This window comes from Equus przewalskii, chromosome 2 (assembly GCF_037783145.1).
Source record: "Equus przewalskii isolate Varuska chromosome 2, EquPr2, whole genome shotgun sequence".
In the NCBI taxonomy this organism is placed as follows: Eukaryota; Metazoa; Chordata; class Mammalia; order Perissodactyla; family Equidae; genus Equus; species Equus przewalskii.
In genome coordinates this window covers 58,246,877-58,263,313 of record NC_091832.1, presented here as the reverse complement: position 1 = coordinate 58,263,313, position 16,437 = coordinate 58,246,877, and the positions used below count along the sequence as shown (strand labels likewise).

At 44.0% G+C, this 16,437-nt stretch overlaps 1 long non-coding RNA gene across 1 annotated transcript; it reads left to right on the top strand.

The window, feature by feature from the left end:
• Window positions 1-6,696: 6,696 nt before the first annotated feature.
• Window positions 6,697-15,153, top strand: LOC139081481 (uncharacterized). Its single transcript, XR_011536600.1, has 3 exons — window positions 6,697-10,099; window positions 10,990-11,415; window positions 13,926-15,153. It is a non-coding gene; the product is annotated as an uncharacterized lncRNA (long non-coding RNA).
• Window positions 15,154-16,437: the final 1,284 nt, after the last annotated feature.

Sequence of the window (16,437 nt, the reverse complement as noted above, 5' to 3'; positions counted from 1 at the left end):
GTCAGCAGTCCCTTACCCACTGAATAAAGCCTGACCGTCTCAAGTCCAGTCTCAGGTAGTGGCCCTGGGCACCTACATCCCCACAAACCATCATGTGTCTCCTGGCTGTTTGTGATTAAATCCTCAAACCTTCCTCCTTGGTTGGGTCTCTGAAGCTCTTCTTACATCTTGCCTGCCTCCAATTCCTGAGAGCTAGGCTTGACCTCTGGAAGGCTCCTATTCCAAATCTGATGAAGGACTTGAAACAGCAGTACGTTCACATCCCTGACCCTGAACGCCAGCATAGTATGCAGAACCCGGATGATTTCAAGTGACAAAAACCCAATTGAACCAGCTTAAACATGAAGGGGAATTTATTGTCTCATGGAACCCTGTACAAGAATTTAGTTATGACTCAAGGACAGCTGGAAACATGGACTCAAACATCTTTCTCTGAGTCTCCTTCTCTCTGCATATATTCAATTCTTCTCTCTTTCTGCAAACTGTCCTCAGCTTCCCAGGTCCACAGAGAAGAAATGTAGCTATTGGGGTTTCCCAGGCTTTACGTTTTATAGCCCAGCTTAGGTTGGGTGCATCCCGCCCACCGGGCCAATCAACTTGACCAGAGGGATGGAAAACCCCCATTAGTCAAGTGTAAGTTAGGTGCATGCATGAAGCTCTCATGGTAACTGTGAATTGGAAGGGAGAGGCAGCTGCCTAGAAAAAGGTACCAGTCAAGTAATACCACAGGTATCTGCTACAACTACCAATGCCCTGTGAATGACGCTCCTAGAGTTGTGCAGTGCACACACTGTGTGATGGAGGTCCTGGTAGAATATCTTATTTCTGGACTCAAGTTCACCAGATTGGCACCTTCCTCCCACATCCTTCCTCCTCAGAAGACCTTGATACTGGAATCCATCACGTCTTCTATAATCTTGTGGTTTGAAATGCTGACCATTTCTCCTAACCCTGGTGCCAAGGTCCCAGCATGTTTCGGCACTGAAGTTTAGTTTATGACAGATGCTGGTTGTGGAGACCACAAAGTGTTACATTTTTTCACCAACTGTGTAACATTTGGTGCCTTTCACAACACCACACTGCTGCCGTCTTACTGTGCTGTCTCTCTCCCTAGCAAGCCACTAATATTTCTTATCTGCTCTCTAAAAAAGACAAAGGGGGGGAAATCACCAGAAATGCCTATGCTCTCCTTTCCCAGGGGTTCCTAGATGTAGAGCAATTTGGGACCTAAGGGAAATCTCTATGGAGAGGCCCTGCTCCAGAGTCTCACTAATTCTGGATTTAATTCTCTCCTGTGAGCCAGGCATTGAATTACTGCTCCCCCCCACAATACCTCTTGTTTTCCATTGTCTCATCTAATAAAGGTTCCAGATCTGAAAGTCTCTGAGACCCTAACCCTAATCCAATTAAACCTTGTGAAAGCAACTAGGCTCAGTAAAGACAAAGAGGTGAAGAGGTTAATAGCAGACAAACCTCCACTGACAAGCTAAATTAGCCTTGCCCACCTCAGGAGACGTGTTAAAAGCAGATTACTAAGACTGCTGTTGGTGGTTAACATTTGCTCAAAATTCTAAGTAGCTGATTTTTTTTTCCAAGTTAAATGTTAACCTGAGGAAAGAGGGACATTAGCAATGGGAGAGGAAAGTGAAGAGGAAAACAGAAAGACAGGGCTGCTTGGTGGATGTCTTCTTTCCAAAGTAGTCAGGGTTGAGAATGCTGAAGGACAATTCCCCATTCACCCTAATTCCTTCTCAGGTAGGAAGGATGGAGATTTTCCACATCTTCATTCAACAGAGAAGCTGTGTTCCAGATAAGAACGGAAGAGGGTAGGCAGCTACCAAACTGACTTTGGAGGGCCAGGTCAGGAGCTACCCAGAGTTCTCCAGTTTTGCATCCTATCTTAGTTCGGGCTACTATGACAAACACCATAGATTGCGTGGCTTGAACAACAGGTGTTTATTTCTCATAGTTCTGGGGGCTGGGAAGTCCAAGATCAAGGTGCCAGCAGACTCAGTTCTTGGTGAGAGCCCTCTTCCTGTTCACTGTGTCCTCACATGGCAGAGAGAAAGCTCTGGTCTCTTCATCCCCTTATAAGAGCACCAATCTCATCAAGGGGGTTCCACCCACACAACCTCATCCAAACTCAATTACCTCCCAAAGACCCCACCTCCAATATCATCATATTGGGAATTAGAGTTTCAACATATGGATTTTGGGGGGACACAAACATTCAGTCCATAGCATGTCCTTGTGACTGTGTCTGCAGGGTGGGTCTGTTCTGATGCAACAAGTAGCTAACACTGTATAGAAGCACCATCTCCAATTAGCATTTTGGGGCACTTTGGTGCGTCAGGACAATATTCTTGGCGCAATTAGACATCTTGATTTTCCTGGATATCCTTTTATAGAGACTTTATTTATGATGAAGAGTAGAAAGATTATATGAGTGTGTGTGTGTGACTATTTGCGAATACCATTAGTAGGATGTCAATGGAGACAGAAATTCAGTCCTTCAACAACCAGTGAGGCACAACATTAAGGAGCAGAACATCAGTGGGAACAACATTAAGGCACTAATCTAGACGTCTGGGAGGAAACAGACAAATTGCACATGGACCTCACCTTTTAGGAACTTATAATACAGGAAAGAGACGACTTGTATAAATGGCTAAAAACATAACGGAAAGTGATAACTAACATAGAGTGCTGTTAAAAGGTCATGTAGTTTCAAGAATATAAAATGGTGCAGCCACTGTGGAAAACGGTATGGCAGTTCCTCAAAAAAATTAAAAATAGAATTACCATATGCTCCAGCAATTCCACTTCTGGGTATAAATCCAAAAGAATTGAAAGCAAGGACTCAAACAGATATTTGTACGCCCAAGTTCATAGCAGCATTATTTGCAATAGCCAAAACGTGGAAGAAACCCAAGTGTCCATCAACAGATGAATGGATAAACAAGATATAGTATATACCTACAGTGGAAAATTACTCAGCCTTAAAAAGGAACAAAATTCCAGCACATGCAACACCATGGATGAAACCTGAGGACGTTATGCCAAGTGAAGTAAGGCAGTCACAGATGGACAAATCCTGGATGATTCCACTTATATGAGGTACTTAGAGTAGTCAAAATCATAGAAACAGAAAAGAGAGTGGCGGTTGCCAGGGGCTGGGAGGAGGGATGAATGGGGATTGTTTAATGGGGATGGAGTATTGGTTTTGCAAGATAAAGAGTTCTGTGGTTAGATAGTGGGGATGGTTGCCCAATACTATGAATGTTCTTAATACCACTGCACTGTGCACTTAAAAATGGCTAAGATGGTAAATTTTACATAATGTGTATTTTGCCACAATTTTTAAAAAATATGTTACTTTAGATGAGACTTCCCAGAAGAGGTGGCATTGAGCTGGGCCTGAAAGGGCAGATGAATTTCAACATGTAAAGAAGAGGAAGAAGGATATTAAAGACAGAGGGAAGAACATGAAATGTCCACAGGCAGTGAAGTACCCATAGGTAGGTACCGTGAGTGGTTTAAGTTTCTTGAAGCAAAGGGTTCAGGAAGGAAAATAAAGTTAAAGAACTGTTGAAGCCCAGACAACAAGGCCTCAAAGGTTTGACCAAGGAGTTTGGATTTTATCCTCTAAGCTGGCATATGCAGCATTTTCACAGTGTGTTCCATAGAACGCTAGTTCCGTGAGATGCTATGAAAAAGGGGGCGGAGGGAGCCATAGTTAAATAAGTTTGGGAGATGCTGCATAGCCATATGGGCAATTTCCAATGTGCATTGGCTTATCAGTTCTAAGTTTTGACGTAAAGAAACCTGACTCATTTTGTTTAACTTAGTTTTGCCCAAACTCACTTGCTCATGTCACCCTTGGATTCTCACAACACCTATTAACATCCTAACACCAAAAGGGTGTTCCATACATTGAGAAACAGCTCTCCAGGACAAGGGACTATTGGAGATTTTTGAGCAGAGATATTTACACGGTCATAGTTTTGCTTTCAGAAGACTCATCAGACAGCAGGTGGATGAATGAATGGAAGGGAGTAAAGATAAATGACTAGAATTGTGGATGACATGTCGTTAAGGATGGGGCACATGTCAGATTTCTATAAGTTCATAAGTGATTCCAGTTTGAAAAAGTGTGAGAAACACCAGAGAGTTTTCAAGCACAGGGACGATACCTCCTTACTGAAGTCAAATGCTAACAATCAGCAGGTTCCCCCACCCCAAATTTTGAGTCATTCTACCCTGAAAGCACAACACAATTCCCCCTGCTCTGTCCCACCAGTGGTCCAGATCCTCTCAGACCGCAGAGCCAGAATGAGTGGTGTGTTCGAGTGGCTTACACCAGCTCATGAGAGCTTTTTAGAAATTTTGCAAGAACCATTGGTTAGAAGTCTGCCATGGTGGGAGTATTTAAACTGTGGAAGTCAGCCAATGCTACAAATGAAGGCTTTGTTTTTGGACATTCAGTTTACCGGCACACCACTGAGCAGATGCCAAGATGGGATTAAACATGTAAGGATTCTATTAGAGAAAGCACCTGTGTGGGAAAAAAAATGGGAGGGGAGACGAGAAAGGCTGAGAGAGCCGTGTCAGACAGCAAAGCAAGTCTGACTCGAAGGGGGGTTGATAGAGCATCCTAAACTGTATACGCATTTGAAGGAAGGTTCTGCAAGGCAGCTGGGGAGTGCTTGAGCCAAAGTTGGCCATTGTGGACGTCTCCTGGGAACTGACCTGTCTTAGTATCCCTGCAGACCTTGGTCATTTGCAGCCCTGCAAAGTACGAACTCATAGCAGGAATTGAAGTATGGCCTCAGGACAAATGCAGCAATGGATCGCTGAGCCCAGCAGCTGGAGCTCATTTTTCCTCCCTGTTCTTGGCAACCCATGAGGCACATTATCATTACCACCACAGTCTGCCCCCTGCACCACCCAGGAAGGTTCAGGAAGCAGCTCCTCCAAGGTTTCCGTGGGCCTTTCTTCCTGAGGGATAAGCCACAGCCCCCAGCACTGCAGTTGATCTTGGGACTGCCACTGAGCATCCTCATCCCTCCTCCACTCTTCATTCTAACTCCCCCTCCCCCTTAGCTCTCAATTCAGCAGGTGTTGGTGGCTTACCTGATGGTATGATCTTCAGTCCTGAAGGGTCTAAATCCTTGGTCACCATACCCTCCTCAGTTTGAGGTGGCTGCACATGTCTATTCACAGTTACAATGGGCCAACAGAGTGCCAGAAGGCACCCCAGTGTGTTGCCTGGGTTCCACCTATGTTCCTCCCTGCCCCCATTATGTAAAAGCACTCCTGTCTCCTCTTGCTGATGAAGGTCAATGACTCCTGTCCATATGGTGACTCCAGTTTTCATCTGCTGGTCCCTGTGCACAAGGACTCCAAAGTGTCTTGACGGCAGCCTTATAGTTCAATGGGACCCTTGCTGTGTCTCCTGGTAAGAGTATGCCCTCTTGAGGGACCAGGACCTCCAACCAGCACAGAGTTGTAGGAACAGGAGACAAATAATCCACCCAGTGGTTCACTGAGTGGAGTCACTTTTGCTTCTACCTCTTGGTTTCCAGACTCATGTATCCTTCCTTTTAGGGACACCTTGCATATCTAGGTCTTTGGGCACTGAATGATGGCACCTCATCCTTTCGGAGTATTTCAGTTGCTCCTTTAGAAGGCCACTCCAGGATTCTGTAAGGCCAGCTGTCTCAGGATGGGGTGATATGTGAGACAATCAGTGAATCCCATGGTCATGGGCCCACTTCTGAACTTCCTTAGCTGTTAGGTATGTCCCTTAGTTGGATGTTATGTTGTATGGCAATCCATGCCTATGGATCAGGCATTCCATAAACCCCCAGATAGTGGTTCTGGCTGGGACACAGTGGGCAGGAAAGGCAAATCCAAGACCAGAATAAGTATCTACCCACATGAGGATGAACCACAGGCCCTTTCAGGCCGATATCCTTTAGGAACAGTGCTATATCAAGGGCGGCTCTTTTGCTGACATTCAGAGGCAGCAGTAGTAGATTGGCCTTGGTAAGTGAGAGTCCAAGCTGATGGACCCATACATAGCCTCCATCTCCACTATCTCAGCCATTCTGTCTGCGTGTCTGTTGTGCCAGTTCTGCAGTGAATAATGATAGCTGAAATCACTGGCCAAGTCATTTTGTCTAATTGATTGTTCAGGGCCTCTTCTATGGGTAGATGCTTCTGGGTGGACATTAAAATGTACTACAAAATTCTTCATGTTTTTTGCCCACTTTCATTTGTACATCAACATTCCTCTACCTCTGACCTCCTCAGCCACTGCCCAGGCCCTGCGTATATTCTCCCCCGCAGCCACTTTTCCTTCTACACCAAGTGGGTGGCCAGCTAGACAGCCCTGTCCACTGTGAAGATTTTCCCTCCACTGAGTTTCTAGGCCAACCCGGAATGTGACTGTTATCTATTTTTAGGTTGCTCCCACACATCAAGCCAACCCATATGTAAACCAAGTTTGGGATTTTCCCCTTCTTTCAGCTGCATACAGGATCCTGTCTACAGCTGTAGGTGCAGCCAAGGAGGAGGGGCACTGATTCAACTGTGACAGGTGGTGACATGAGGGTTTGGGCTACCTGCTCATGCAGCTTACTCATACCCTCTAGTCCAGCTCAGACTCAATCTAGGATGTACTGTTTCTATTTTATGATGGACTGCAGCTATTCTCTTTGTGGCTCTCAGGCTTGACAGGACTCAGCTCATAATAGATAGTTCCAAATGTAGTCCCCCATGTTCCCCATCTGGGTCCCCCATGGTCAAATGTCCCATCTCCACCAGGCCCCAGTAATATGCCAAAAGCTGACTCTCAAAGGGCATATCAATCTCTGAGTATGAGGCATGGTCCTGCTCAAAAACCCAGGACCTGCATTGTGATTCTCCCACTGGTGTTTGCCATAAGCTCTATGGTGTGTCTTTTCCCACTACTTGACACCTCCAGCCCCACAGGATGGATCTGCCACGTTGTATGGCCCAAGTGGCATGGCAATTACACCACCGCCTGGACTTGCTGAATCACCGTTTCCTTCTCTTGGTCCCACACAAAGCCAACTGTCTTCAGTGTCCCCCAGGATATGAGTCAGAGCAATATTCTTAGATGTGGAATGTGTTGCTTGCGGAACTCAAAGAGGCCAACTGGTGCTGGATTTTCTTCTTTGTTGTAAGGGATACAAGATATGCAATTTGTTTTTTTATTTTGGAGGCCCCTGACCACTGGACTCCTAAAAAATTCTCTGAAATGGCCAATCCTTGACTCTTCACAGGGCTTCTTACCACCCACTGTAGTGCGTGTGCCTTACCCGGGCCTCCAGCATGCTAGTCACCTCTTGCTCGTCCCGACCAAACAACAGGATGTCATTAATGTAATGGTGTAATCCAGATGGTATATTCTCCTTGGACTATATTATGACAGAGAGCAGAAGAGTTAATATAGGTCTGAGGCAAAACTGTAAATGAATTTTGTTGTCTACCCCACAGGAATGCAACTGTTTCTGATCTTCCTTTCTAACTGGAATGAAAAAGACTGCATTCACCAAATCACTGTCTACATGCCATGTACCTGCAGCTTGGTTAGCCTGCTCTAGCAATGATACCATATTCACTACAGTAGCTGCGATCAAGGTTGCTAGTTGGTATAAGCCTGTGATAGTCTACGGTCATTCTCCAGGATCCAACCAGCTTTTGTAGGGCTGAGATTGACAAATTAAATGCTAAACCCTTAAGGTTTTTAATGGTGACACTAATCATCTCCTCCTCCCACCAGAATAGGGTATTGGGTTTTTTCACACTCTTTGATTGGGTGTGTGTGTCGGGGGTTGGAGGTGAGGGGTCCAGAGTAACTCGAGCATTTCAGAGGTTGCATTTGGCCTTCCCCGCTATGGTAGTTTTGTACAACACACACCAGGACCTGAGGTGGAGGTTATTCCAACTGCCAAGTATATCAATTCCAATTGTGTGTTTTGGGCCTGGGGAAATGACCACTGAGTGAATCTGAAGATACAGCGGACCCACCATGAGCTGAACATTAGCCAGGACTCTGTTTATTGCCTGGCCCTCATAGGCCTTCACTCTTAACAGGGTATGTAAGGACAACTTGAATCTCTAGGTATCAATGTCATGTCAATCTTGGCTCTAATGGTGCTCAGAATGTCTGGTTATTCCTCTTTCCCCAGTGTACAATCACCCAAATAAATCAGGTCTCTTAGAGAAGGACTTGGGGAATCATCACAATGGTCGTAATATTGTAGGTTCCCTCCTTCTAGGGACCACCTCTTCAGTCAACGGGTTTCTGATTTTAAAATTGGCCCAGGTCTGAAACTGAAAAAAGGACCTTGAATTTTTACATGGGTGGCTGTCCTCCATCTATTATACCTTGATTCTGCCTTATTTTTAATTATAGCTGTTAAGCAGCACCCTTTTTGATCCATGTCTATTTTTCCTCTAGAGACGCCATGCTCTACTAACTGTTTCCCTGAGGGTCAAGCTCATTTGGCTGTCTGTCCAATTTTGCTGGTTTTTACAGTAATTGTGGCCTCCTGGCTTCTGGGGGTTACCTGCTGCCACCTGGCCTCTATTACTCAGGGCCCTTCATCTCCATGGAGGTTAATGAGCTCAGCTCTGTGACCGTCTCTCCTACCTGTCCTGACCTGCAGAGGAGAGCAACCACTGAACTTTTTCATTCACTCGCAATGCCCTTGGCAAGTGATGTTGTCCTCTGGGCCCTCTCAGGGAACGTAATCCTCTAGTGGATTGTCTTCTGGCCTTATATATCCATTCTAGGTTGCCCATTTCCTCTTTATGACTTCTGCTACCATTTTCCTGAGTAACTTAGGCATTTTCCACTTTGCTTGGTGTTGGCCGTTATTTTTTCCAGGCTTCTAAGAGCCACCCCAGCAAGCAGCTCAGTTTTTTCCATCCCCTGGGGTTCTCAATAGGATATTAAATCTCGTGTTCTGTGAAAGTGCCCCCAAATCAACACATTCTTGCTTCTCCAGCCTCACATTCCAGCCCCTTTGATCAAAAACCCCTAAATTACAATCCCAGACATGCCCCCCTGGCTCCTGCCAGTACCTGCTGTCTATTTTTTTACAATTCCTTAGGTGTAGTCTCTTTTCTCCCTCATCTGGTCAAGCACATCTCCAGCAAGATTTAAATCTATGCTGAGATTTAACTAGTAGCAGTCTGGCAGCCAGGAGAGGAGGTGAGAGCAGCTCCTTAGGGGAGCACCTGGTGCCTTGTAGGGGAGAGGTTTCTGCAGCATATTCTAGCACAATGAAAGTGCTGGATCATGCTAGGGGAGGATGGGCTAACTCTGCAAGCCCAGGTGATCCAGGGGGGTTATAGCGTTAACATCCTCAATATTTATCCAGATGTCCCTGTCCCATGTTACAGGGTCCCAGATTGTCTTAGTCTACTTGGACTGCCATAAAAAAATACCAGACTGCATGGCTCAAACAACAGAAATTTATTTTCTCACAGCTCTAGAGGCTGCGAAGTCCAAGATCAAAGTGCCAGCCAATTTGGTGTCTGGTAAGAGCTCTCTTCCTGGCTTGCAGATGGCTGCCTTCTTGCTATGTTCTCACATGGCAGAGCGAGGGAGAGGGTGATCTCTTCCTCTTCTTATAAGTTCACAGTCCTATCAGATTAGGGTCCCACCCTTACGATCTCATTTAACCTTTAATCGCCTCCTAAAGCTTATCTCCAAACACGGTCACAGTGGGGATTGAGGCATCAACATACGAATTTGGGGGGAACACAATACAGTCCATAGCACAGCTTTTCCCATGGCTCTATCCTTTGCATAATAGACTTGTCTTAGCTGAGCATTCAAACATCTCTGGAGTTCTGTGACTCACAATGAGGTCATCAGCCTGCTACTCAAGTGTCTCTGCCTTTCCACTGTGAGTGGTAAGGGCTTCTTTGTGAATTACTACCAAGGCATTCGGCTCTTGCACTTAGCCATTATCTACTTGTTAATAGCCCTCAGTGTCTCATTATCCTTTTGCAGGGCATGAGTGCAACTTTGCAGTAACCAGTCAACTCCATTGCTTTGGTAAGCATTGTTCCCCCTATATTTTTCAAATTCCTCCATCATCACACCTGCCACAGCATTCCCTTCCGCCATGACATTTCCCAGGTCACTGCCAGTGAAATCATTAGCAATTGAGCACCACATTGTGCCAGAGACTATCCATGCCCCACCTCCAAACCAAGATGGTTTCCTCTTTCATATGCTGAGTGGTGGGTGATCCACTCGCACATCCCCATCTTGCCTCCTGTTTTCTCAGACCACTCTCAATACCACTTGTGTTAGTACAGGTCCCTTGAGAAGCAAACACCAAGAAGAGATTAAGCGTGCAAGGATTTTATTAGGAGAAATGCCTATGGGAGAGCAAATGGAGAGGAAGTCCAAAAGACTGGAGAGCCATTTAAGACCATGAGCCAAGTCTGACCCCCGAAGTGAAAGTGAGAGGGAGGGAGGCAGGGAGGTTGGATGGAAGCATCCTAGACTGTCATGAAGTCTAACAAAGTTTGGCAAGGCCCTCATGGAGTGCTAGAGCCAAAGTCAACTGTCAGAGAAGCCCTAGTATCCTTGCACACACAGTTATTGGCCAGTAGCTCCCAGTGGGGAGCATGGACTCAATACAAATCCTGCTATGGATTTCAGAACGAAGCAGTGGGGGCCCTTGGTCGATTACAAACCATGTAGTTAGAGGTCTACAAGGTGCAGTCACCGCTCTACAGTGCTCCAGGCCTTCTCTGTCTCTGGCTGGGCAGAAGGAAAAAAATGTTACATTCAACAAAAAAATAAGCACAGAATGTTTTTTAATCCTTGAGCATTGATATAAATATCCACCTTTGCCAAAAGATCATGGAAATAAACTTCCTTATCACTGCATTGTCTCTGCCGTATTGGCAGGTATTCATTATTTTCTCCTACAGGTCAAATATAATACTGCCTTTGATGGCAGTCAATGAGGCTAAGGATGCTGAAGGCCATCTTTACATTTTGTTCCACATCTCTTCGATAATTGTCTTCTGGGAAGCTCACCGCCAAGAAGTATTCATAATGATTTGCCATTGCTGTGGTATCATTTTGATAAGGTTCATGATGCTGGGCTAATCTCTATGCCTGAAAGTTAATGGTCAATGAAGGTGCATGCCCACGCCACCTCTGGATGGAAGGGAGCGAGCAGATGGGATTCTGTTCCTTTACACAGAAGGGAGAAACTCAAGTCCATGGTGTCAGAGCAGCCACTGTGCTGGGATGAGCTATTGCAGCTCTTGGTGCCTCCAACTGCCAAAGGCGTGCCACAGGTCCAGTTACAAGTCAGTCTTGTGCCAATGGCTTCTTTCATCTGCATTCAGGTTTGTTTCTTTTGTTTTATATCCCATCCCAGATCCTCCTGACACTAGTCAAATTCAATTTCCAGTCATCAAAGGCAGAGCCTTAGAAGCTTCTTCTGGCCTAAACTCATATAAAATAAGAGTAGCAAAACCTCTAGATTGTCAATTCAGCATTTATTGAGCTCCTGGTGCATACCAAGCATACTGTTAAGTCCTGGGATACAGAGACAATAAGAGACGGGCCCTACTTTCTGAAAGTTCTCGATCAGCTCTTTCACGCTCCTCACACTCTTGACTGCATTTGGAGTGCCAGGGTCTAAATTATTCACAGAGGATAAAATGGTCTATTTTGGGGTAATTCCTATCACACTTCATGGTGACTGCTTCCATTTTTAAAATAGCCTCAAGTGTGACTATTAATCAGGATACCATTAAAAATAATATCTGTCAGGATGACATTCATTTCTATTCCATAAATAATGTCACCAGCTTTGAATTCCTGAGCAGCGGGACATTTACAAAGTTACAGAAGAACTCTAGGTAATGAGCTTCAGGAGGACAGGGCGTGTCTTTTGCTTTTCTAACACAGAACACCTGGGACAGTGCCTGACAAGTAATAGGAGCTCAGCAAACAACTGTTGAATTAATTTTAAAATTCCTACATCTTGCAATGTGACCCTGTTGTGAAATTATGTGGTGCTCCTTTGTGATGTCAAGCGCCAAGATTAGAAAAGCTTCCAAAAAGTCTTAATGTGTCTTAGAGACCCATCATTGCTTTCTAAAAGTATATTTATGTCTTTATCCTCTTACATCTCTTAGATGAATGCATTTCATACGTTCATTACTCAAAGTGTGAAAGGTACATAGTTCCATTGGTTTTAAATCTACTTCTATTAAAGGTCAAGAGCTGACCCCTTTTGAATTGGATAAAAATCAATGTCAATGTTGCTTTGTCCATTTCTACTTCTCTCTAGCACTAACTTTCTAGGCTTATTTAATTTTTTTAAATTAGACTTTGAGATAATTATGGGTTCACATGCCGTGGTAAGAAATCGTACAGAGAGATCCCATGTACCCTTCACCCTGTCTTCTGCCACTGGTAGCATTTTCCGTAACTATAGTACAATATTACAACTGGGAAACTGGCATTGATACAATCCATTGACCTTATTACAACAGTTTTACATACACTCCAGTGCGTGTGTGTGTTTAGTTCTATGCAGTTTCATCACGTGTATCGATTCATGTACTCACTACCACAGTCAAGCTTCAGAACAGTTGCATTGCCACAAAGACCCCTCATGCTACTCTTTTATAGCCACAGTTCCCTCCCTTCCCCACCCCTACCCCCTGGAACCACTCATCTGTTCTCCGTCTCTACAATTTTGTTTATAGAATGTTATATAAATCAAGCCAAACAGTACGTAAACTGTTGAAACGTGAGATCCACCCAAGTAGCTGCACGTATCAATAGTCTGCTTCCTTTTATTGCTGAATAGAATGCCGTAGTATGGATGTGGCACACTTTAACCATTCACCTGCTGAAGGACATTTAGGCAGTTTCCAATTTGGAAATCTATTTGACTTTATAAAAGTAAAAAATTAGGCATATAAGCCATCAGTTTTACCATATTCAAAAGCCCAAATACTTTGTTTCCTTTCTCATCCCCATCCTGGCCTGTTCTCTTTTTTTTTTTTTTAATGCCTGTGAGAGGAGGCACTAGCTTTCTTATTTTGTTTAGATTGGCACCTGAGCTAACAACTGTTGCCAATCTTTTTTTTTCTGCTTCTTCTCCCCAAAGCCCCTCAGTACATAGTTGTATATTCTAGTTGTGGTCCTTCTGGTTGTGCTGTGTGGGACATGGCCTCAGCATGGCTTGTCGAGTGGTGCCACGTCCACATCCAGGATCCAAACCAGCAAGGCCCTGGGCTGCGGAAGCAGAGTGCACAAACTTAAACACTCAGCCGTGGGGCCAGCCCCCTTTTAACCATTTAAAGTGACTTTCTTGAGTCCTAGCATATTTTCCTGAGGTTTATCAACAAAATTCCACATAGAATTCAGACACAAAAACACGATACTTTCATATGATAGCACGACAGTGTTTTCCCTTATGTTTTTAATACGTTTCTTTATTGGGCCCAACACAGTGAACTCTTTTGGCTACATGAAGCTGATGGGCTTGGAGAGCAGTCTAGTATTATGTGTAGACATGTGTTTAGCCCAAGAAGCTATAAGTATAGTTTGGATTATTATTTTTTCTCAACATTCCATCTTTCACTTACCCGTGCTAAAACTCATCTGCTACTTTTCTAAAGCTCAGAGTCTGGAAAGAGCTTCTTCCATCTTATAACTAAGTTTGTGTTCTCACTGCGTGATAAGTCCTCTGCTGTCTGAAAATATGGAGACTGCACCATGCGAGCCCTCTCCCTACTCTTGTATATAGGTCCAGGGCTGCAGGCCAGCTTTTCTTGATTTCTTGTCACTGTGTCTCTTGCTAATGAGAATCTTATCTCTGCTTTCTGTTCATCAGAAGGAAGGGATTCATTTGACTTTCCAAGACCCTGAACCAGCTTTCTGAGCTCTAGGAAACCAGCACCATTCCTGTCACAGGCTGAAGAAGAAAGAGACCAATAAGCTACACCAGTGGTTCCCAGATCTGTCTGCACATCTTACCCAGATCTCACCTCCAGTGCATTAAATCCAAGGAAAACCCAGAGCATGAGCGTTTTCTAAAAGTTTATAGTAAACCCACACATTGGAATACTATACAACCATTAAAAAAGACTGAGGAAGTTGTTTACAGACTGATAAGGAAAAATCTCCAAGACAGAGTGTTGTATGAATGAAACTGGTATAAATTAGCATGCGACCATTTGTGTAGGGGATGATAATATGTATGTGTCTTATCTCATGCATGCATAAAATATCTCTGGAAGGATGGATAAGACTCGAGGGGCAGTGGTTGCCTCTGAGGGAGTTCTGGGTGGCTGGAGGATTGGGATCCTCCAGAGAGGAGAGGGCAACTTTTCACTGTGTACCTTTTAAAATCTGTTGAATATTAAACAGATAAATAGATTGCCTATGTCAAAAATCAAATTAAAATTAACAAAATTAAAATAAAAGGGAAGTGATGCCGTTGCACAGCCAGGATTGAGAACCACTGTGAAACATGGCCGTGAGCTGATGGTGAAAACCACACGTCCAATGACAAGTTTCCTGGACTATTTATTTATTTACTTGTTTACTTTGGAAAAGGTTGAAATTCCCTTTTGGGCGCCACATACACTTACCTTTTTAAAAATTGAGGTATAATATAAATAGAGAAAAGTGCACAGTAAGTATACATCTTAGTGAATTTACGTATGCGTACGCCTGCGTCTGGATCCAAGTGCAGAGCATTTCTAGCGCTCCGGAAGGCTCTGCCTGGCTCCTCTCAATCAGTAACCGCCCTCCGCAGGTAACCACTATTCTGACTCCTATTGCTCCTTCTTGAACATCATACAAACAGAATGCAGTATGTGTTCTTTTGTATCTGGCTTCTTTTATTCAACCTTATGCCTATGAGATTAATCCATGTTGTCACATATGGCAGTGGTTTGGGGGCTTTTTATTGTCTTGTTTGTTGAAGGGAGGGGAGGGTGCTAAGTAGTCTCACATTGTATGAATATACCACAATTTACTTATCCATTCTTCTGTTGACAGAAATTTTGGTTATTTGCAGTTTGGGCTGTTATAATAAAGGTATATGGATATTTTTTCAGCTGTCTCAGACATAGGCACTCATTTCTCTTGGGTACTCTTGCATCTTCTTAACAGCAGTCTTCAATTGTGTGATTAATTGTTCAATGTTTATTTTCTCTGAAGGACTATAAGTTCTATGAAGGTAGTGCAAGATCTCTGACTGTTCACTGGGACATCCCCTGGCTAAAAAGGCAAATTCCCTATTGCCTTTCACCCTTGCTGTATTCTAGCCTGGAATAAGAACCTAGCATCTGGGGCCTGCCCCAGTGGCCTAGTGGTTAAATTCGGCACACACCACTTCAGTGGCCTGGGTTTGGTTCCCAGGCACGGACCTACACCACTCATCTGTTAGTGGCCATGCTGTGGTGGCAGCTCATATAAAAAGGGAAAAAAGAGATGTTAGCTCAGGGAAAAACAGATGTTAGCTCAGGGAAAATTTTCCTCAGCAAAAGAAAGCAAAAAAGAACCTGATGTCTGGAGATACGGCAGCCATCTTCTGATAATGAGAACAAAAGCAAAAGAAAGGCAGGGCAGGCAGCTATGAGGTATCTAGATCTTTGATAATATTGTAGAACCATGGAGTTAATCTTGGACTGCCTACCTTCAGACTGGTCTGCAGAAAGAGAAAGAAATAGAAATAGCTGCAGAGAGTAGAGCAGACATGAGGGACGATGAAGATCTAATTTTGAGTCTAAGTTTGAGTCTCAAGTCCCAGTTCATTCCTGAGACCTGGCAGCATCCTGCCCTCACATCTCGCAATGCACGTGGCGTCTTCTAGTAAATCCTTCTCTCTTTGCTTGAGCAAGCACCAGTGGATTTCTGTAGCTTCAACCAAAGTTCTCTCCTAAATCAGTACTTCAGGTCTGTATTATCACTAATCTTTATAATTTTGTCGCTAACTCATCAAGAAAAGGTTAAAAATATGCTTGATAATCTCTAATTTGTAACAAGTAGGAGAGTTATCACAGTGTGGTAGCAATAACATGGGCTTAGGAGTGGGACAAAATTGGATTCAAATCCCCATTCTGGCACTCACCCAACGTGTGATTTTAGCCAAGTTACATAAGTTCTCTGAGCTTATGTTTTTCTTACTGACTAAATGGTGATAATACCTATTTGCAGGGATGTTAAGGGCTGAATGCAACAATGCATGTAAAGAGCTGGCAGATAATTAGTATTCAATAATGATAGGAATTTTTTGGAAAAAGGTGGAGGAGTAAGTGTTATATAGTAGAAAGATTTACCTTGAAAGTGATTTCTCTATTAACAAGATTCTCTCTTTTTTTGAGAGACAGAGAATT